The following is a 25000-nucleotide window of genomic DNA, read 5'->3' on the forward strand; positions in this document are numbered from 1 at the left end:
TCAGCATTTGCAAAATCATTTCTTTCAGCATTTGCAAATTCAATATCTTGCCACCCCCCGCCTATTTATTACGATGAGACAAGTAATTAAACAGTTTACAAGAAAACTAGTTATTTTACATTCAACCTCGAAGATGAGAAATAGTCTTTCTACTTTATATGTCGCTTCGTTTAATCTTTCATTGCTCTATAGAAAATTTTATTCGTTCATTCTGGATTACGCCTCATTGTATTCGCTTCTTGCCATTGTCTGTTTGTCCTGAATTCTTTCAGGTTAATTTTTCATAATTTATTTCCTCTTTTTTTCATTCCATCGAATGATAAAACATTTTCCTTGATTCTAGTTTTCTGTATATAAAAATATGGAGGTGGCTTTGTCTGTCTGTCCGCAATCTTTCTGTCCTCCCTCAATCTTAAAAATCTGTTGAGGCTAGAGAGCTGCAAATTGGTAGGTTGATCATCAAACATATCACGATCGTGCGTCTGGCACCGGTATAAGTGACACCAACACAGGCAAACAACACAAGGCAACAGAGGGATATGGCTGAAAGTTTCATGGCCACGGCTGAGAAGTTTCATGAACAGAAAACTTGATTGCTCCGAAGAAAGTTCGTTGCATTCTTTACTTGGTATTTTTTTATGTAAATGGTTCATGTTTGAGTTGTAGTTCCAGTTCGAGGTCAAAATGAGTGTGTAATCTATGAGATGATTTCTTCCTTTGTTACAGCCATTAACTAGAGTTGCCCTTCTCTTGGGATTCATAAGGTACAAAGTTGTGAGCGTGCCAGAGGCCCAAGATAATACTCCCTCTCTCTCTCAGAGGACTAAGGCAGTTAAATATATTACCCAGAGAATACTTGGAACTAATAGTATAAATTACTGTAATTTACGAAAATCGGTTTAGCACAAAAGGTGAAATTAGTGAATAATACGCTGATCAAGCAAAATTAACACTGACCCTACTGTCGTGCATTCACAATATAACACTTTTTAAATTTTTGAAAAAGATGTTAATTTAATCTGTTCTTGACAGTCTAGAAACTATTTCCACTCTATTTCGTTGTTGCTTGAAGTTCAGCGAAATTTACTAATTTATTTGTGAATGTTTAGCCCTATACCGGTTATCCGTAAGCGATTCTAAAATTATCATCTGAATGAAAATAGACTTGGCCGAATATGGAGTAGGCATGAAATTTCCGTTGCCTTTCTTATCGTTGTTCAGTTATTATTATCAGAAATGATGCCCTTAATTGTCATTAGTTTTATTTACTTATTTGTATCTCGGTTATTATCATATTTATCATGTATTCAGATTTGTATTTACATGGTCTTCATAAATGTCCATCTGACCGGATATCGTAGACTTAAAGATATTTTACCATCCATCATGTTATTACTGACAAGTCAGGGTATTTGCACCGACATCTAAGTCCAAGGCTTGTTTAGAGGGCTTCACCTTTCCGTGGCCCTCAGAACATTATACATTTCGGGGGAAGCTACGCCCCTTTGTGACGCCATCCATCCGTTAGTTACCAGTGTTGTTCTGCGAGATTAGAACTTTTCCACATTTTCATTCGGTGTAACTGAGTATTGTCAATACCCAAGCGTTACGATTTGGTTCAAAGGCATTGGTGTTTCTTCATAAACTGCGAGAAATGGGGAGGTTAAATAAAAATCGTCTATGCAATTATTTTCGCAATTTTGTATTTTGCTCCTCCCGCCGATGCTCCCAAAGCTATTCACAGTGAAATATTCCATCTCGAGAATATTTACATTTTGAATGAAAGAGAGAGAGAGAGAGAGAGAGAGAGAGAGAGAGAGAGAGAGAGAGAGAGAGAGAGAGAGAAGGGGGCGGGACGGTGGGTTTGGTGGTGTTTCACAAGTTAGTGAATAAGAGGCTAGGGATTACATTATAATTTAGATAATTTTCTAAATCAGAATTCTAAACCTTGACATTTTGTACAGTCTATCAGCCACGATTAGGTTGTATAGCTATTTTCATGGTTACACGCGGTCACCACGCGATCCAGTGCTCTACATTAATTGGTATGTAATAATGTAATGAATACATATTTTTTTAACCCTACGTTAACTGGCTATTCGAGATGTTTAGAAAGGTAAGGAAAAGCTCTATGTAACATCTAGAACAGATGCAGAGACTATATGGAGCGTGTTAATGATGTATGTATGGTACAGAAAACGTTGAGGTATATTGCAAATTTCATAATCGAAGTAAATGTTTATTATAATTTGTGGATGGGAGAGTATCTCTTTTGGATTGAACAGTTCGTAGACAAACCCGTTTAATATGTGTATGACTGGAGTGATGCGAGAGATCGGAGCAAAGGGCCAAAGTTTTATGATGATGAAATAGTCACGCATGCAGTGTGAAGTGGTGTAAGTATGCAAGATAATAAAGTACTGATTTAGACAATGTAAGGATAAGAAGGAAATGGGATAAATAATGAGGGGAAATGAATGGCAGAAGAATGGAAGCGGCTGACATGAGTCATTATTTGAGGATAAATATAACTGATGATGGTCAGATGAGAGAAGTGAGTTACAGAATAGGTGATGAAGAGGCAAGGTAGTTAGGTGTTTGCAATGTACAAATCGTGGAAAAAGGCTATAATTTTTCGATTATTTTAGGTTAATAGTAAGTATAGTCAAGATAAGCTCTTCACTATTTGGAAACACTGTCTAATTGAAGATATTAACTTAAGGTTCCCCAAGGCAGGATTTATCTGATATCTCTTTTCCCCCCTATCCGTATAATGTGTTTCGGTGGTTTTCTACAGTAGAAATTAATGTAATATGAGGGTGTCGGTGAACTACTGGAACGTTTATGGTTTCGTGTTTTTATGTTTATATTACAGTAATTCATAATGCACCAAGCAATATGTCCAGTACTGAGATACAAGAGAGAGAGAGAGAGAGAGAGAGAGAGAGAGAGAGAGAGAGAGAGCAACAACTGAGGTATGTTTATCTTGAAGCCTAAGGCGGTAACACACACAATCCTTCACTTTTTTAATAATATTTTATGCTACAATATTCTCATTTACAGTATATATTTACTGTATCTTCTAATTTTTTACATTTACAAACCAAGAGTTGAGTGCCTAGGGTACGTACATATACACGCAATCATTGAATGACATCGGTAAACTTCCTGCAGCTAATTTGGTATCAATTTTTATGCTTAAGATACGGTAATTCATATTTTATTAAAAGACATGTACAGTCCTGATATGGTTATATATATATATTATATATATATATATATATATATATATATATATATATATATATATATATGTGTTATATATATATGCATATATATAGTATATATATATATATATATATATATATATATATATATATATATATATTATATAATAATATATATATACATATATATATATATATATATGTGTATATATACTATATATATATAATATATTATATATATATAATATATAATATATATATATATATATTATATATATATATATATATATATATATATATATATATGTATATATATATATATATATATATATATCTATATATATATATATAGCTTGATGATGAATAATAGTGCCAAGACTAGGATGAACATTCTTTAATATTACGAGCTTTCGAGGTTTAAAACCTCATCTTCAGGCTGAAAAAATGACAAGGATGAGAAGTCACTATAAATAACATTAAAATGAGTTGTCTGATTAAAAGCTTCAGTAAAAACATAAAATAAAACGAACATCACATACAAACTAAAAATAAAAAATTACGAAAAAAAAACTAAAACAAAGCGCAAATCATACAAAAACAGAAATTAATTTTTTTTTTTCATTTTTTTTTTTTATATTTCTTTATTTTTTTTATTTCTGTTTTGTATGATTTGCGCTTTGTTTTATTTTTTACGTAATTTCTAATTTTTAGTTTGTATGTGATGTTCGTTTTATTTTATGTTTTTACTGAAGCTTTAATCAGAGAACTCATTTTAATGTTATTTTTAGTGATTTCTCATCCTTGTCATTTTTTTTCTGCCTGAGATGAGGTTTAAACCTCGAAAGCTCGTAATATTAAAGAATGTTCTTCCTAGTCCTGGCACTATTATTCATCATCAAGCTAAGATTTCCAAGTAGCCGCCCCCAATTACTGAGACTATATATATATATATATATATATATATATATATATATATATATATATATATATATATATATATATATATATAGTAAGTTCATCGTCCCTCCGCTATACCTGGCATAGTCTTCTTTCTGACCTCAATTTCATTTCTAGTCATTCTCTCTCCTCCTTTCTAAGCGAATGGTTGGTGTTTTAGTGGTCGTGTTTTAATGTTCTTATTTCACTTTTATGTTCTTATTTCACTTTTAATGTTCGTATTTCACTTTTAATGTTCTTATTTCACTTTTAACTTTGAATCATGCTAATTCTTAAATTATAATTTTTAAATTTTAAATTTTAGAGTTGTAATTTTTATTTGTATTTTGCTTTTATTATTTAAAATGTACTTTTATTTTTAACAGACTGATGATGCACAAAGTTCCTTGTGCGAAACGTTTCTTAGCGAATAACCCTTTTAACTCTTCTGTGTCTTCGGCTTTCCTGAAGTTATGAATGTATATCTATATATATATATATATATATATATATATATATATATATATATATATATATATATATATACATATATATATATATATATATATATATATTGTATATATATATATATATATATATATATATATATATATATATATGTATATGACTGGTACTAATGTTCTGTAACAACAGAATTCCATCTAATAAAAGGAGCCCATAAAAACACCAAAATATAGAGAAAAAGTACTATATTTCAGAGACTGCTGTCTCCCTTCTGAAGAGGGAGACAGCAGTCTCTGAAATATAGTACTTTTTCTCTATATTTTGGTGTTTTATGGGCTCCTTTTATTAGATATATGTATATATAATATATATTATATATATATATATATTATATATATATATATATATATAAATTATATTTTTATTTATATTATATATTATATTATATTACATATATATATATAATATAGAGATAGAGAGAGAGAGAGAGAGAGAGAGAGAGAGAGAGAGAGAGAGAGCGTACTGAGGTATGTTTACATCGAAGCCCAAGTTTTTAAAACGTCCAGCCGTCGTGAGAGAGTAAAACTTTTTTGTATACACTTATCAAAATGGTTATTTTGATAAAATTGTTTATGTAAACTATCATATTGTGCTGCATATGAGGAAAAAGAGGTTTACTCTTTTGTATGCAATACGGCGTATTTTACAGTTCTTGTTGCTGATTGTAGCCTATCGAACTGTGTCGCGTACAAGACAAAACGCAGTGGGTGGGTTTTCATTTAAAGTGTATTCGTGGAGTTTGTTATTTCACAAATATGGGAAAATAAGGTACATAATTGTTTTTTGCACAAAGATTCCAGTTGAAAGTCCTTTGGTAGTTGTTTCTAAGCTTATTCATTGTTTACGGCTATGCACCATTGACAGGGTAAGGCGAAGAAGGGTACGAAGTTGCCCTTGAACACACATATCATACTATAATGGGCGTAATGTCTGTCTGTCTGTCTGTCTGTCATTCAATCACGGCCAAACGGCTGGTCAGATGGGCATGAAACTTGGCAGGGTTATGGTGGGGACCCCTAAGATGGTTTGTAATGGGGTTTCATCCAACCTACCCATCACGCGCTTCCGCCTAATAAGCGGTGCTGACTTTGAAGCAGTCAGTAATTACCTCCAGACTCTAATCATAGCCATGTCCTGAAGCGTTGCACGTATTCAGAGTTAAACTTTAAAGACTGAAACTACAAACATAAAGATTATCGGAATTTTTATTATTTGTGTATTGGTGCAAAAATTTGAATATTTTGAAGCCAGCAAAGTCAAACTTAGAGTGTATTATGTCTTAGGAGGTTGATATAAAATAGAAACGATTCTACGAAGGAATTGACTGTGTTAGAAGTCCTCCAAGCGTAAGCAGAAGGCAGAAAGTCACACTTCTGAGAACAACAGACTAAACCACAGAAATATATCCAGAAATTGAAGTAGATAATTATGGCACTTAAAATAGAATTTTTTTCCTAAATAGTTTTCAGGAGTAAGTCCTTTGGCGTTTTCTTTTATATAGAAATCACTGCATCGTGAGTAAGAAATATGACAAATTTAGATGTAATTGATGCATAAGCAAAGATTCATTTACCACAGTCATAGTTCCTACAATATGATGATTTTGGGCGCTCACGCACATTTATGCAGATATTGTATACATTTGCGTTCGACGAGACATGTTTTTGTAATTCACTATGAGTTCTTCTTAAAGTTTAAACTCTTGATGTGAATGAAAACCAATTAATGGAAATTCTGTGAGCCTGAATTGCATCAAAATGTCAAGGTAAGAAAATACGGTTGGATCCAGCCAATGATTTTCCCAGTTTTTTCTTCCCTATGCTTTACTTTTACTTGTCCCATCTCTAATATTCATTTTAAACGAAAGACTCGTCAAAGGGAAGAGAGGAAGTGATGCAGAATTTTACACTTCACTTACATTAGCAAATATGATCACTCTCTCTCTCTCTCAATGTTTTTTCCACCATAAGCTTCGGTATGTTTTCTGAATATTGGAAAAAAAATTCATCCTCTCATGCACCCGACCTCCTTTTAGACGATGTAACTTCTATCGTGGACTATTGTTCCTCTCTCTCTCTCTCTCTCTCTCTCTCCTCTCTCTCTCTTCTCTCTCTCTCTCTCTTTTATGGGCGTTGGTAGATTAAGGGAAGTGACTCTGACCAGGGTACCTTCATTCTGCCTACTTACATGGAAGACAACGGCAAATATATACATGAAATTGATTACCCAGTAACTGTCACTATGTTACACAGAAGATTTTATAAAGGAATAAAATTACTACAAAGTTTACCTTTTATTTTTTATTTGCCTTCTCGAACGTATTGCTAAAACAACTATTCAGCAATATTTTAGTATAAAAATTAACCTTACGCAGGCTGTCAAAGGGAAATTTCGCCAAGCGCTAATTTGATGAGCGAGAAACATTTATTTGTGTGTGTGTGTGTATATATATATATATATATATATATATATATATATATATATATATATATATATGTGTGTGTGTGTGTGTGTGTGTGTGTAAAATATATATATATATATATATATATCTATATATATATATATATATATATATATATATATATATATATATATATGTATATATATATATTATATATATATTATATATATATATATATAATATGCATATATATAATATATATATATATATATATATATATACACATATATATATATACATATATATATATATATATATATATATATATATATATATATATATATATATATATATATATATTCTCTGCTGTCAGTGGTGTTTGGGTTATCATACCTTATATCGTTTTCCGGACGGTAATAATAGCATAGACAAGTGTTACAATTATGAGCAGTATTTTATGGTGATGTTTTTACGGACTGACTGATTGCTGTGAAAGGTAGGACAAGAAGACGAACTAGAGACGATACCACAGAAGAGGACAGGAATGATGAACCACCAAACAATGGCACACCAAGAAACACCGAAGTATCAGTTTAGGTGATACTGAAGTCAAAATTCAATGCTGGAAATATGATGAGAGCCATAAACGCATGGGCAGTACCAGTAATTAGATACAGCGCAGGAGAGTTGGGGTGCACAACAGCTGAACTCCGCTGCATAGACTAGAAAACTAGAAAACACATGACAGTTACAGATAGACTATACATAACACGGAAGGAGGGAGAGAGCTACTAAGCATGGATGACTTCATCAAAATAGAAAACAACACTGGGGCAATATCTGAAAACCAGTTTTCAGATATTGCATCAAAATATCTGAAAACCAGTTTCCAGATATGGGCAGTTATCGGCTGTGGCCCTTGCCTTTTACTAAAAAGTAAGACTGCAAGGCAGCAGTTTCCACAGTTATCGGCTGGGGGCCTAGCCTTTTATAAAAAATAAGACTGTGAGGCAACAGTTTCCACAGTTATCAGCTAGGGCCTAGCTTTTACTAAAAAGTAAGACTGCAAGGCAGCAGTTTCCGCAGTTATCGGCTGGGGGCCTAGCCTTTTACTAAAAAGTAAGACTGCAAGGCAGCAGTTTCCACAGTTATCGGCTGTGGGCCTAGCCTTTTATAAAAAGTAAGACTGCAAGGCAGCAGTTTCCACAGTTATCGGCTGGGGGCCTAGCCTTTTATAAAAATTAAGACTGCAAGGCAACAGTTTCCACAGTTATTGGCTGGGGCCTAGCCTTTTACTAAAAAGTAAGACTGCAAGGCAGCAGTTTCCGCAGTTATCGGCTGGGGGCCTAGCCTTTTATTAAAAGTAAGACTGCGAGGCAACAGTTTCCACAGTTATCAGCTGGGGCCTAGCCTTTTACTAAAAAGTAAGACTGCAAGGCAGCAGTTTCCACAGTTATCGGCTGTAGGCCTAGCCTATTATAAAAAGTAAGACTGCAAGGCAGTAGCTGTCCTTTTAGTCGCCTTTTATGACATGCAAGACCGACGGTGGTAGAATTCTTACACCCCCACCACAGGGCACCTAGTCCCCGCCTCTCTCTCCTCTCTCTCTCTCTCTCTCTCTCTCTCTCTCTCTCTCCTGTTATACACATGGTTACCAAAATGAAATCAGAATCATCAAGCAGGTCTCCCTTAGCAAACCTATTTCACGTTGCATGCATATCCCTGGAAGAATAAATCAACTCTCTCTCTCTCTCTCTCTCTCTCTCTCTCTCTATCTCCTTTTATACAAAAGGTTACCAAATTGAAATCAGAAATATCAGCAAGACTCCCTTAGCAGACCCATTTCTCGTTGCATGCACATCCCAGGACGAATAAACTATTCTCTCCTCTCTCTCTCTCTCTCTCTCTCTCTCTCTCTCTCTCTGGCATATACAAAATTACTAAATAAAATAAAAAATATCAAGCAAGCAGGACTCCCCCAGCAGACCCACTTCACGTTCCATGAATATCCATGGACGAGCTCTCTCTCTCTCTCTCTCTCTCTCTCTCTCTCTCTCTCTCTCTCTCTCTCTTATCAAAACGCACTAAAAAATGAAATATAAATTTACTGAGAGACCAGAATTTTCTCACAATTGATCATGTCTACAAAAATAAAGGTCTGGCCGCCAAACATGAAAGATAATGCTACAAGAAATGAAATATATATATTTCTTTATCCCTTGTAGCATTTCTTTCCATAGTTGGCGCCCACGCTTTCACTTTGCAGAGATAATCATTTGTAAGAAAATCCAGGTGTCTCAAAAAATTTATTATTCACCATTTAGTTTTGACAAAACGTGTTACCCACCTATGATATTAGCTTAGGAAATTGATTACCTGTCGAACCAAACAAGGTTTGAAAAATATGTACAATCGAAGAAGTTGTGAAAAATTCGAAGAGTTTCATACAAATCCTGAGATATATGGAGAGTTCACTGTACGGTCAATAAAGATCACTACTGACCTACTGATCATGTAACGTTGTATTGTCACCGGGATTGAGTAACCATGCAAAATTTCAAGCCCATCGGAAGAAGGGAACAGGTCGAAAATTGAGTTACAATATTTCACCAAGACAAACAAATAGACAGACACAAAAGCAAGCTAAATAAAAGCGCATAAAAAAGAAGATATTCTTACATGTGAGAGCTCGATCCGAGGCCTCCCCTGAATCACGTCTCATATAATGTACGAGTATACAAAAGTGTAAAACTTTTTTCCTCCTAACTTTCCTACTGTATTCTATAAGTTAAAATAGAAACCTAACCTTGAAAGAAGATTGTTCGAATTACTGATGTAAAGAATACAAGCAAGCAATCATTTCACCATTTACATATAAATAATGTAAAAGTACATACAAAAAAATATTTGAGGAAAGATTCTTTCTTCTCTAACTACGAAGGAGTTGACGATTTCACTTGTTTCCTCTTGCTCTTAAGAGATGATATTGCACGGCAGAGAGCTATATTTTACACGAAATTCGACAACTGGGCCTCATTTCCCGAGATATTTCTCCAAAGTACAATGACAAGAAGCCAGAAAATTCGTATCTTATGAAATTTAAAATACAAGCGAGAGAGAGAGAAAGCCGTTTTCAAATCACAATGGTTATGGCACAAATACAATAACACTGTAAGAAAATAAGTAATTAAACAATTATAACCAATGGGCTCATTATCACTTTTAAAAGTTGTTCCCAATAAGATTGTAGATTACATAGGTAGACAACAGTACACAATGCAAATACAAATTAGTGATATCTCCTGTAATATTTGGCCTCATTTCCCTTAGTTGATAATATTCAAGATCAAAATGTGAAATGTTAACGAAAGGCGGGTGCCAGCTGATGATAATATATGACATGGGATTTAGTCAGAACTGAGCATGCAAAAGGAACATATGTTTATTAGATTAATGTAATGGATTCACCTGACAAGCTTAGATTTTATGCTTATCTGGCATCTGGTGGGAAAGAGAGAATAATGATGAGTTTTAATCTCAGAATATGAACTCTAATCTACAGTGAATATCGAGATGACTTCTAATCCTTCCAAATCCCTTGGCAGTAACGGAACGTAAAAAACATTGGAAAACTTAATGTGAACGAACGCACCCAAAACGAATGAGGAAAATATGCAAATGAGACACTCATGAAGCTGAATAATGTGCAAAAACATGACAAGAATGGATTCAATGATTTAATATTTTAAATGGTTTGTTGGTGGGAGTCGTTCCAAGTGCAAATCCAGCAGGTGATGGAGGGAAACTTAAGCAAAATAACAGTGTTCTAAGTATGACATTAGTATTTTGGTAAGGATACTTTTTATTCACCAAAAGGCTCAGAATGATGACCCTCCTTCACATGATTCTAATTAGATATACTATATCCACTATTTAATTCATTACGGAAAACCTATTGCAATCTATTCACGATTTTACCATTGGTAAAATGAAATAAAAGGTATTTAATGTCACGAAATCAGTCAAGATCTATAGCGCAGTGATAAGACCAGTGTTAATGCATAGATCGGAAACATGGGCTTTAAGAAGAAAAGAGGAAGTAAAGCTTGAGAGAACGGAGATAATAATGTTGAGGTGGATTGTGGGAATATCGCTGCTTGAGAGATTGGAAAAAGACGAAATAAAAAGAAGGGCAGGCTTAGTAAAGATTACAGAAGTGATAAGATGGTTACGATTGAGATGGTAAGAACATTTGTTGAGGGGAGAGAGAATTAGATGGCGAGATAAAGTGAGGGAAGATACGGAGAGGAAAGGTTTGGTGGAGGATGATGCCTTTAATAGAAGGCAATAGAGAAGGCGCCATCAAACAAACAACCCCTTAATGTAGGGTTAACGGTGGGAAAGAAGAAGAAATCAGTCGTCATTTCATTATTTTCAGAATTACGTAAATGAGACACTTAAAGTGAGCAAAACATGACGAGACTAATCTAATCCTTCAAGATTTTCGTGATTCCTAATCGCTTCAACTGCAGAGCCTAACGTTTGGTGTAGGAGACTCTAAACAAAATAACATTTAAACATTTTAAAATTATGCAATACTTCTCTTCGTTAGAATTTGTTTGGGGAACGAAAATATAAAAAATAATGACCTTATTGTTATCATACAACTAAAGTGATTTGAAATTAAACCCTTTCCCCTTCAGCACCTGTGCTTACGATCAATTTAAGATGGTAAATTCATAAATTTGTAGAGCTTAAATTGAAGTAATTTAACATAATTATACAAGGTTCGTATGGCAAGTTTCCCATTCTTTTGTAAAAGAAGTACTGCTTCGTAAGACGCTAAACGTTTTTTATTACTATTTTTACAAAAACAGTTGAGGTTAGAATGTTATTTGATGTCACTGCCCTACACAACTTCAAAATCTGTGAAAATATACTTCTTTCACAGTGCGCGAATGTTTTCGGGAAAGCCGTTGAGAAATGGAGTGTCACCAGTTGCACGGGTCTCTCCCGCCTCAGCCCCACCAGCTAACTCTCCTCGAAGGAGAAATATGAATAAAGGGTCAGATGAAACTCCTAAAGACTGGTAAAACGTATGAATGAAGATTGAAAAAACAAAGGAGAAAGCGATGACACTGAAAATCTGTCCAAAGCCAGTAGAACCAAACATTCTAAACGCAATGAATAACTCTTAATACGAATTTATAGTAAATAATGGCTACCCACTCATCCTAAATCTGTTTAACCGTTCCGCAACGAATTTCTAGCGATAAGTTTCCTTTACCCAGACAAGTATATCATCGTCTATTGAATTAGGAAAAGATGCTAAATCCAGATAAAAGGAAAAATACAATTTCTATTGAGATTGCTGTGGATGATTGGTACTGCGTATTCGATTACAAAATTTCCAAATCTAATTCTCCGTATTCGGAAGATCCACTGAGGTCACATTATAAACCCAGAAACTCAGCAAGTCATGCGAGGAAAGGAAATCATTAAGCGAATTTCCGATAAAACACATCAATTTACAATTACTGCGGGACGAAAGAAGACGATATAATCACTAATTACAGGGTGCACCGAGCACTCCCTTCCAAACGGCTTTTCCCTCAAGCCAAAAATAGAAAGAACTCTTAATGCACGTTGCAACTGATTCGCATTTTCTTTTGGAAAATCTCAAGACTATCCTTACTAACGTTGTAGCATAGTAGTTAGCGAAATTAGTCATGTAGCTGGTCTTCCAACTAGCTTAGCCTTCGGACGTTGATATGACGTCATTAATCATTTTTGGGTTGGAAAGGCGTTAAAGGCGACAGTTGCCATTTTCTTAGGAACTACGTATATCCACACATTTACAAAATAAAAATAAAAAAACATTGCATTACCAATCATGCCCCAGGTGTGAGAAATCAAAAGATGTTATAACGACAGATGATTAATTTGGTTGCTATGTAGATCAAAGAGATCAAGCAATATTTAGGTGTTATATGATGAAAGTCTGCGGAACTTTTCGACTCCGGCCGAAACAATGAAGGTATTCTCTGGGCAATCTCGTTGCTTTTAATTATGTTCGGCTAGCAACTCCCTTTTAGTGGAACGCTGTCAAGACTTGCTCCCATCGCTCGATCTTCCCAAAGGAAAAGTGAATTTCGTGGAAAACGTCATACTCCGCTCATAAGAGAACGTCAGACCATTTACGGTCTCATATTTTCCAAAAAATTCTTAGATGGTGTTCTTTTCCCGATTCCAAACACAAAAATGAAGATAATTTCTCCTCTGCCTTTCTTCCACTCACGTCCTCGATGCTCAATAAAACGGCATCTCATAGTCAGACACATCACAATGACAATAATGGTAGCAGGAAATAATATAATAACAAATGCATTGGTGATAATGATTTAGTATACATCATATTGATATCGCTACTATTTCTACTGCTACCACTACCACTGAAGGGGATATGCTGCTGTATAAACTTGGAATCGTAGCAGGAGCCATTGCAACCATAAATTTCACCGGTTCTCCCCACACCTGCAGTTTCTCGGCACGTCTAATTCTCTCTACAGATGCATTGAGACGCTGTACAAATTATCATCTGGCTACTTCTCTTCGAAATACATGTTAACACAAACCTCCTCCACAGTCATCTGAATCACAAATTGTGAAACATAGCCAATACTATATTGACTAATGCAAAGACGGTATAGGAGGAAGGGAACCAGATATCATACGGTATACTGTATTTTACTCAGTATAATTGGCTTACTTCACCCATACCTATGGATTTACCAACTCAGCATCCAACCAGAAGTGCGTAGACCTATTATTATTATTATTATTATTATTATTATTATTAATTATTATTATTATTCAGGACACGAGCCCTATAAATATGGAACAAGCCCACAGGGGTCATTGATTTGAAATTCAAGCTTTCAAAAAAAAATGGTGTTCATTTGAAAGAAGTAACAGAAGGTAACAGGAAATACAGAAAGACGAGATCAATTATCACAACATCCTCAGGGAGTCTGTTCCACAGTACAACAGCATGAAGAATAAAGGACCTCTAGAACCGAGAAGTTCGACAGCGAGGTACATTTACTGCATATTGGTGCTGCTCTTCAGTAAATTAGGTTGCTCTCGGCAGGAAAAGAGGATCAGGGATCAATTGTTAATGTGAAAAGATGTCTGTTGAAATACAACTTATAAAAAATTCACTTACAAGAGACCATCCGCCGATGGTCCAGGTCAGAAACCTACCACAACGAGCCACACTATCTAAAAGAGATAAATATCTGGCAGAAGCTGACAACTAGACCGGAGAACAGTATTCTAGTAATAGAAGGACAGATGACAAAACGTTACGCTAATTCTATCACTGTTATAAATATATGAGGCATGATGGAAATTATTTTACTTTCGCGTGGCATTTGTTGACACTTTCATTAGATGTTTCTCCACAGAAAGGTGCGAGTCAAAAGATGCAAAACTCCAGACACGTTCAGCAGAGCCCCTTCTACCTGAAGGTGACGATGGGGTGGAAAATACGCCCATCAATAGCGTTTTCGTTTTACTGAAGTTCGGACTCTGAACACACCGACTACTTCATTCAATAATCCGCTCCATAAATTTTGATCAGCAAAGGGTCTGCACTTCAAGATTTTAAGAAAATGATGTTTTCTTGTATCCCCACTCTTTCCAGTGCCGAAATAAACGTCTGTAGTTTAACTTACATCAAGATATCCATCCATTTCACAAACATTCATTCATGCCCGAGACTTTTCCGCGAACTAGAGAATATAATGCTATCCTGTGTAATATCAACTTTTGTTATATCTTCACATCCTATTTCCTAGAAAAAATATTTTGAACAAAGTTAAAACTACAAAATTAATGGCTACCGACTTTATTTGAACAGGGTAACCTGAAAACTAAGCAGATGCGAAGAGAAATCCTCCGTAAAATGCAGGGCTTTAAAAAATAAGCGGTTTAAGGAGAGAGAAATTTTGCAAAAAAAAAAAAAAAAAAAAAAAAAATCATTTATTCACTGCAGAAAATATTTTGCAAAACAGAGAAAAAAAAGTGATATATTTTCAACATGAGCTATACACTTGAAACAAAATGAGGATTTCACCAGTGTGCAAAATTTTGGCCTGAAGGGATATATTTACCCAAACCGCATGCTTCTTTTCCATACCTTAGTATCATTACAGATGCCCTTTTTTTTCAAACCACTCACAAACTATATTATGTAATGTATTACATACATATTTATATATATTTATATAAATTATATATTATTATATATATATATATTATTATTATAATATTATTTATTATTTATCTATATTAATCTATACTATTATTATATTATACAATTATATTATTATATAATATATATATATTAATTATATAATATATATAATATTACTATATATATATTATATATATCTATATATATTACAATATTATTTTTTAATATAATATAATATCTATTATATATTATTATATATTATTATTATTATATATATATTATATATATGTATATATAGATATTATATAATGTATTATATATATATTATATATATTAATATACATATATATATATATATATTCTATATATTATATTAATATATATATATATATAATATATAGATATATATATATAATATAATTCTAATCTTATATATTAATTTATATTAATAATTATATTATATTATATATTATATTATATATTATATATATATATTATATAATATATGTATTATAGATTATATTTATAATAATATATATATAATAATATAATTATATATATTAATATATATATATATTTAATTATATATATATATATACAAATATATATATGTATATCACTAAATAAAATATATATATATATATATATATATATCTATATATATATATATATACTATATATATATAAATATAGATATGTCACTATATATCACAAAGTGCAGATGTCACTGTTCAGATAGGGTTTGTCTTAAGGGGATAATTAACCTTTGGATAAATCGTTAGATGACTTGATAAGTATTAAATGTTTAAAATGTTTATGAAAATACACGTCGATGCTAATATGAGCATCCCTCTTCGATTTTGCATATTGGTTGCTGTTCTTCTATACAATGTAGCGCTGAACTATTTGTATTTACAACAACGATGCAAAACGCCAAATGATGACAGCCTTGAAATTATTCAAAAATATATATTCGATTTTATAAATATTAATAAATTAAATTGAGAGAGAGAGAGAGAGAGAGAGAGAGAGAGAGAGAGAGAGAGACGAGAGAGAGAGAGAGAGAGAGTTTTAGCACGCTTTCATGTTCATATGATATCTAGTCACATTCCTCCATATCCATCAGTATTCATGTGTGAAAATATTCACAAAGCCTGCATAGATTTAAGGAGCCTTTTAAGAGTTTTTTATAGACTTTTTCTCTCTCCGCTTAGGTTATCAATTTCCTTCGTTGAAGACCACACTCACTGTGACGTAAGTAAGCAATAAATCAGTTACACATTAAAGGTGCACAAAATGATAGTACCGACGGTCAGATGGAAGAGAAAAAATGATATACATCACATAAAAAGATATTAACGCCCTCATCCTCCTCTTGAAGTTCATTAGAATTTATAGCGTCGTTATCTTGACGTTGCTTCCTAAAGGTAATATACCTAAGATGATATATATCCATATACTACTAGCAAGTTCAGTCTCCACGAGTGTTCCTCTGAAAGCTCGGCTACCAAACGTAACTTGATGAATAAATATTGCGTGTTTTGCGAGTGTCCCATAGCCCATTCTAATATACAGTAAGAGGGAATATATCTTCAAAGCTTTTCGAGTGTTAAACAATCAAGTAAAGCAAGACACTCCATGATTTATACAGCATGTAAGAGTATTGGACATCATGCAAGATATTCTTTCATCGTCTCCTTCCCTCAGCAGGTGAAATGGAGAACAGTGTGTAATCTCCTTCCGTTACTCGGACAAATGTAAATATTTACAGGTAATGCTATTCCTGGGTTGTTTACACTATTTTTAATTACAAGAGTGCATTTGTGGTTCCTTGCTTTTGTGCTTTTTTTCTAATTCTATATCTAGACGTGAAGAACAGCATTCACATTTCCGACACCAAGGACCTAACACTCTTGAGTCCCAGCGTGTGGCTTCCAGTACCTCCATTTGCAGCGGAAAGCGACCCAGCGGACATCTCCCGAAACCTAATCCACAAAGTGAATCCCACATGAGACTGTTTTCCACCACCAGCATCACGACGTTGATATGCCATCCGAGGCTCAGGCCGTTCGATGTTTGCTAATTGTATTAAACGGAGAAATACCGAAGCAATATATTTGCGCCTTAATTGTTATAATTTTCTTTATTATTATTCTCAAAAATATTACTGTTAGTACCTTTATAATGAATACTATTTTTTCTACTTCGGAAACTGTTTGGATATTGCTGATTTTAATTTTCTATCATGTTATCCAATGTATCTATATTGTGTGTATGTTATTCTCTACTGCGTATATTACGTGTATATGGCTTTAGACTTAAATACAATCTATTATTATTATTATTATTATTATTATTATTATTATTATTATTATTCCTTTTTTTGGTCTATCACAGTCATCCTATTCGACTGGGTGGTTTTTATAGTGTGGAGTTCCGGGTTGCATCCTGCTTCTTTAGGAGTCCATCACTTTCCTCACTATGCCTTACTTTCTTCTTGATTTTAGCAATCAACGTTATATCTGGTTATTGGCACGTATCACCCTATCTGTTTTGATACCATAGTCCCAGAGGATCTTTGCCCGATCGTTTTCTATCGCTCCCTCAGGTTGGTGTTCGTACCACTTATTACTGCTAGCCAACTGGTATTTCTTGCTGAAACTGATGAATTACTAAGTGATATTTTGGTTTACTTCGAAAGTACGTGGTTAGGGATAATCCAGCGAGGTCGAAGGAGGAAACCATTGTTTGATGTTGATTTGCGGTCTGTTCACACTAGAGTTAATGGTAATTTACCGAGAACAAACAATTCCCTTGAAGGCTGGCATCAGGCTTTTAAAAAGAGAATTAATGTAACCCATCCAACACTGAACAAATTACTAAAGGTTATCAGAAATGAACAAGCATGTAATGAAATTCTAATTGAGCAGGCTTCTACAGGGATTGATATATCACGACCTAACAAGAAATACGATGCAATTAACGATAGAATAAAATTCATATTTTGTTCTTATGATAAGGACGAAGGATTAGCGTTTCTACGATCTCTGGCCTACGATTTTTAAATATTTTACTTTTAAAAACATTGTCGTAATAAAATAATTATCAAGCATTTTACTTTTATTTTGCTCCTTTTGTCTTCTATATGTGTTCTGAAATTTTCAAGACAAACAAAGAAAAAGCCTTCTTATCGATTTTCTAACGACTGAACAAAAAAAAAAAAAAACATTGTTTTTTTTCTTATAGTCAAATTTGAATTAAAAAAAAATATATATCTACGAAGCAGTATTAGTAAACTAGGTAATTGTTAATTAAACAAGCAGTTAAATAGTAATTATCGAATTAGTGAAAAGTTATCTATATCTCTCAGCAAATGTTATCATCCTATTATTATTTTTGCTTATATTTATCTTTCGTAATCTTAGCAATATTCGGCATTTTGTCCGTTCGACTTAATGTCTGTTCGGCATTGTGTCTGTTCGGCATTATGTCTGTTCGGCTTTCTGTCCCTTCGGCTTCCTGGCTTCTGCTTCTTGTCCTTCGACAAAAATGCATTCGGCATCCCGTCCGTGCACGGCTCTTTGGACATATCTGGTTCTTAGAGCCTGATTTTATGCCGCTGTTGGCACTCCTTCTGTTTCCTTCTTGAGTTCTCCCTACTGTAGTCATTGCCATGTTTCATCGCTGGCCAGTCTCATGTACTGTCTATGCATTGGTTTGTTGTGCCATTCCTCCATTCTGTTTGTCATTCTCCTGTCTATGTATATTTCTGGGTCCTTCTTCCCATGCACTCAGCGATGAAACATGGCAATGGCTACAGTAGGGAGAACTCAAGCTAATGTAGGGATAACCGTGGGAAAGAAGAGAGAGAGAGAGAGAGAGAGAGAGAGAGCGAGAGCGAGAGAGAGAGATGCAAATGGACGTTGTCAGTCAGTCTTTGATGTACAGAAAAAAGCACAATTTGCTTCTCACGTGACAACGAGTTGTTAGCGGTAGTATGCCTGGGGTTTAGGCTTTGGCGATCAATAATATAGCCTCTCATTGAAATAAGGAATGATGTGGATACCGGTATACAAATGTGAACTACAGACGGATTTAAAACCTTCGTTATGCATTTAGGAAATCAAATTACAGAATATAAAGATGTAACAATTGAACCTTGAAAATTGTATGAAGGGGAAATTAAAAAGTTGGAAAAGTAAGATGTTCGGTCCACGACAGAAAGTAAAATGCCACCCTTAAAACAATAAAAATGTAAAGGTTTCTATTATGATACACAATAGGAACCATGAAATATAAGAAAATATGAGAAATGACAATAGCTGTAAAAGAGGAAAAGACTTGAAGAAATTAAAATGTTTACTTAAAAGCAAGAAAATCATGCAGACTATTAAATAATAAAATACGGGATTTTTATCAAGAGATTTAAGCTTTTCAAGAAAATTAGGTCTAACTGTGATAAATGATGGGATTTTGATAAAAATGCGACTAGATCGATACAAGGGATATGAAAAAGTACGATGAATGTTTTATACACGGAGACATTTAGAACCTCTCTCTCTCTCTCTCTCTCTCATCTCGTTTATTTATGTCACTGAATATATATTTCGTCATTTGCCAGGAACCAGCTGCGTTTACTTAAGTAAATCCCAAAAGCGCAATATTTATCTTTCCGAAATGGCGGGTACCCCTTTGCCTTTTCGGGAGATATGCATGTGCGGGTTTTTGCTCGTGCAGTTAGTCCTCTGTTAGCCTTTCTTTATTCTTTCCTCTCTATCTTTCTTTCTTTCTTTTGTTATATATATATATATATATATATATATATATATATATATATATATATATATATATATATATATATTATTTACACAAATATATATAATATGTGTATGTTTGTTTGTATAAGTATGTATGAATATGAGAGGGAGTTGAGTTTTCGCGCAGTTGAATTCTTTAGATATTTAAACGTTTTTTCAATGTGTAGACAAGAAATTTACTTCTCTTTTTCCATAGATATTCTTTCGCATTAAATAATGGACTTGTGGGCATTTAACGATTCAATTTCCCTTTCTAGTACAGGAGCAATAGGGTTCAACATGGAAAAAAAAATGCAGAAAGCTGAATTTTTCACATAAGTTATCTGAAACCTTACTAAGTTCAGTGGAATAAAGTTTACCTAAATTAACCTTGAGCTTGCTGAAAAATCCAAGATGGCGGCTGCGATGCGGCTAATTTTCGAAAATACTCCTTTAGCATTGTTTAGTACTTATTAAACAAGGAACTTTGGTGCGAAAAACTAATATTTAATGTGATTCCTTTTATTCAATGTAAAGTTGACATTTTCGGGCCTTTAAAATCAAAATAAAATGTAAATTTTCACATAACAAATAATGAAATAAACCGAAAAAAATACTTTTGTCGTTCATTATAGACACAAGACTCATTCTTAATGTGATTTCTCTAATTCAATGTAAAGTTTACATGTTTTGGCCTTATAATCCAAATAAAAAATAAATCTTCACATTATAAATATTGAATTAAGCAATTTTGTTATTTATCCATAGTAGACATATCTCGTATTTAATGTGGTTTCTTCTATTCAAAGAGAACTTTACATGTTCCGAGATTTAAAATCCAAATAAAATACAAGAGTTCACAAAATATCTACTGAATCAAGCATAGTATATACCAGACTCATATATAATGTGATTTCTTTTATTCAGTGTAACATGTACAAGTTCTTGCCATTAATAACCAAATAAAATAAAATTCAAATCATAAATGTTGAATTAACCAAAAAAAATCATATACACGTATTCACAGGTTTCATTGTATTTTCTTATCCTCATCACCATCTGCAGGCCAGGAATTTGTACATGTTTGACCTATGCATGATGAACACATGGTTGTGCAAAACATTCCTGCTTTACGGCACTTACACCTCTTCGCACACCCCCCCTTACATCCACAGGATAATATAATTAGCAGCACTTGCTCTGGGGCTACAGGCATATCAGTGAAGACGGGAGTCAGCACGTTACCTTTGTAGTACCAACCCCAATTTGTAGGATCTAGCTTTCCAGGATTTCCCAGCCACTCTTGTATTGTAAAGTAAGTTCTATATGAATGGTACTTAGCTGCTGCAGAGGTTGGGGGGAGGCTCTCTGGCTTAAAATTGCTGCTCATTTTGCTCACCTTCTGTGTGTACAATATGTACCAAGACTTGTCAAGAGATGTTGATTTATTACACTTGTAGAGATTTAATAAAAAATTTCCCCAACCCTAGCTATCTCATCATGACTTGCATCACACTTTTTAAATTTATCAAACATGTCACACTGGCTGTGGTTCTCTAAAACTGTAAGTGCTCGTTTCTTTCCAATGCTAAAAAGGGCAGACACCGAATCACATCCGGTGATTGCATGGGCTAGAAGAATGTGTCGACGGGACTGATGGTGCATTACCTCTTGCATACCACTGATCTTATAGACATTATTACGTGAGTACATCATATATACATTCTTATATGTTACTTTGTCAATGAGCATTACTAGTAAATCAGTGTCAGTGCCTACTAGTACCACTGGGCAATCAGTGTGGACCTCTGCATAACTAGTGGTTGTGCTGGTCAGTATGTAATCAGCATCTGCCTTTGCCTGTAGACATTTAACTCCTTTACTTGAGAGCTGAACTTTAACCTCTTCTATTAGCTGTGACTTGTTTGTTCTACTGGCCAAGAATGAACGTTGATTAGTAGTGACTGGATGTTCAAGACCAACAATTATATCTGCAGAGACCGTGTGAAAAAGGCTACGCCGGTTCTGCTCTGCAAATTTTGTTGATGTAGCATAATACCCATCAAAACATACTGTGCATTTACCAAAGGTGTTTAGTACGTATGATACATATGTGCTACAAACATCACCATATGTGCAACCATCCACATCTGTTGGCCAAGGAACACTTTGCAGTAGATGTCCACCATCGACAATGTAATATGGATTTTGAAGGTCATCACTTGAGATGGGTACAACTGAAGCTTTTATGAGACTTGCGAGATTACTTTTAGTATTCTTGCGCATCATCTCTTTATCAAATAATGCAGGAGGCTGTTTACTAAACTCATGCTGAAGGTAGACTTCCATTTCAGATTGCTTTTCTATAACACATGTGACACGCATGAATAATAGTGTGGAATCTACCTCTACCACTTTGCCAAGGACTGTCACTCCATTAGTGGCTGCTCCTATTGATGTAACTCGATCATTTCTTTTGAGTTTAACATCTGCAAAATTCTTACCTGTCACACTTTCAGCTGATTTCCTTCCCATCTCAAAGGCATACTCAGCATTGGCAGATGTTGGTGCCAAGATACCAGTTGCAAGCGAGATAAGATTTTCACTGTGCTCACCTGTGTATGAGAATGGCGAGTGGTCATCAAACCAATTTCGAAAAAGGATATAGTTTCCTGCCACGTTCAGTCATGGAGGCTCTCATGTCAGTGTGTTGATCACTTGTCTGAGAATAAATTCCACAAAAATCTTCAACTACCTCACATATTGGAATAGTCTTTGGCAGGACATGAATCATCCTTGCCTGAGTGCTGCTTGTGATGCCACGGCCATGCTTCAAACCTCCACGAGTCTTCAACATCCGCATTAAAACTTGTTCTATGGTCTGGTCAGTAAAATCCCCAGACCAGAATCGGTCACTCCGGCGTATTGTCCAGTATCCAGATTCTGTATATGTAACATACTGATCCTTGTCCATGATGGTGGGGAGCTCTTTCATCTGTGTGTGGTAGAGACGGGCAGACTTTGCATATGCTAGGTGTCCACCAGAATGGAAGATGGGGATCATTGCATTGACACAAAATAGATGCATTTCCCAATTACCAGTACGCTCAGCGCTTAGAAACAAGAGCATTAGATGTATCATCTTGACATATTCAATCCACAGTTTTCCTGTTCTTGAGTTTGTAGTCAGGTTATGTTCTAGATCATCTAATACATTTGTTAGATGAGCCACAGAGGAGTCCTGTTGAAGAGTCCCAACCTCATATTTCCCATCAAGCAGCTTTTCATGGACAACTCTAAGATGATCCAAGTTGAGTGTGTTACAAGATGTTGATGTATGAAGCATCTTCCCAACAAGAGAAGAGGCTGTCAGCATGTGCGCTCGGAGTGCACGAGCACAAGCATGCCCAGTCAGCATGTGCTTCACTGTGTTTATTCCATAGACAGTCTCCCATAGATCAGACAGCCCACTCCCTGCCATTATATGTCCAATTGCACCCATATATGACATTAAAAGATGGAAGCCAACTAATCTCACTATAACTTTGGTAAGATCTGGAAATGCTGTACTATTTCAACTGCTTTTCTGGGATAGTGGCTGATCAAATGTGACAGGGATAATACCCAGCCTGTACTTTTCCGACACATCCTGGGTACAGCAGAGGGCAGAGTAAAGGGTGTCTGGATGATTTGGACTGTTATTAATGAATGGCAGAATGTCTATTCTGCTTACATCATAGTGGATTTGCTTCATGAGAGTTTGATTGAAACCACTCCATAATGGGCACCGTGCAGTCTGTGTTACATGGAAGCTGGCCAGCCAGATATTGTCTAAGGTTATACCTAATCTCAAGAAGGAATGGTTGGTACTGAAAGGTTCTAGTGGTTTGATTAATACATTTCTGAGACCTGGTACTTGTGGTTTTTTGTATTTTTTGGTGGCAATTGTGCAAATCTACCAGCATCTACAACGGACTGAACTTGTGTTGAACGAGGCAAGTTTTCTTCCACAATCTCGCCAGCTGGCGTTACACCTGCGATGCCTCCCAAAACATGCCATGTTCCAAGTCCAGTCAGTGTATGAGTGTCAATGTTTGCATTGTCAAATACAAAATTCACAAATTTGTCAACCCATTCATACATTTTCTCTCCTGCAGGCAGCATTGCACTGTAGAGGAGTAATACTTCTCGGTAATCATCTGCAAATGCTAGACTGCTAAGTAAATCAACTAATTCACGAGACTCGAATTTAGCATTACAGTACACTGATACTCCTAAGAAAATTGGAGAGAGAAATGATATGGGGCGTGCAGCTGATGTTATACTATGTGATATTGCAATCCTACGGCGTCTGTCCTTGATGAGATGACTAAGTAACCTTAATAGAAGTTGAGAAACACGTTCTTCCATCTTCTCATAGTTGCTCATCTCCAAAAATTTTGGATACTGGGATTTATCATATATGGTTGTCCTTCTTTCATCTTCTATGAGAACTCCAGCCATGTCGACAATTTCTTCAGGTGTTAGTCCAGTATTACTGTAATGTTGTCTCAGTATATTATTGCTCTCATTCAGAAATGTATATATTGTCTCTTTACCTTGCTCGCACGTAATAACCATTTCATCTTTATACCTATCTTGTAGTTTAGACTTTAGTTGTCTCGCAGTGTACACTTCACCATCTCCAGAACAATCCTTCAAAAGACCCTCTAATTCTGTCAAAGTGTATTGGTGGTCATCATTGTTATCTAAGAGCTCACAAAGTTGGTAAAATCCTACATTTTTCTCTTCATGAACTGACCCTATAGGACGACCTTTAGGCCTTTTCGTGGGATTTTGCACAGATTCCCTACCCTTG

Source organism: Macrobrachium nipponense, chromosome 3 (assembly GCF_015104395.2).
Source record: "Macrobrachium nipponense isolate FS-2020 chromosome 3, ASM1510439v2, whole genome shotgun sequence".
NCBI classification, from domain to species: domain Eukaryota; kingdom Metazoa; phylum Arthropoda; class Malacostraca; order Decapoda; family Palaemonidae; genus Macrobrachium; species Macrobrachium nipponense.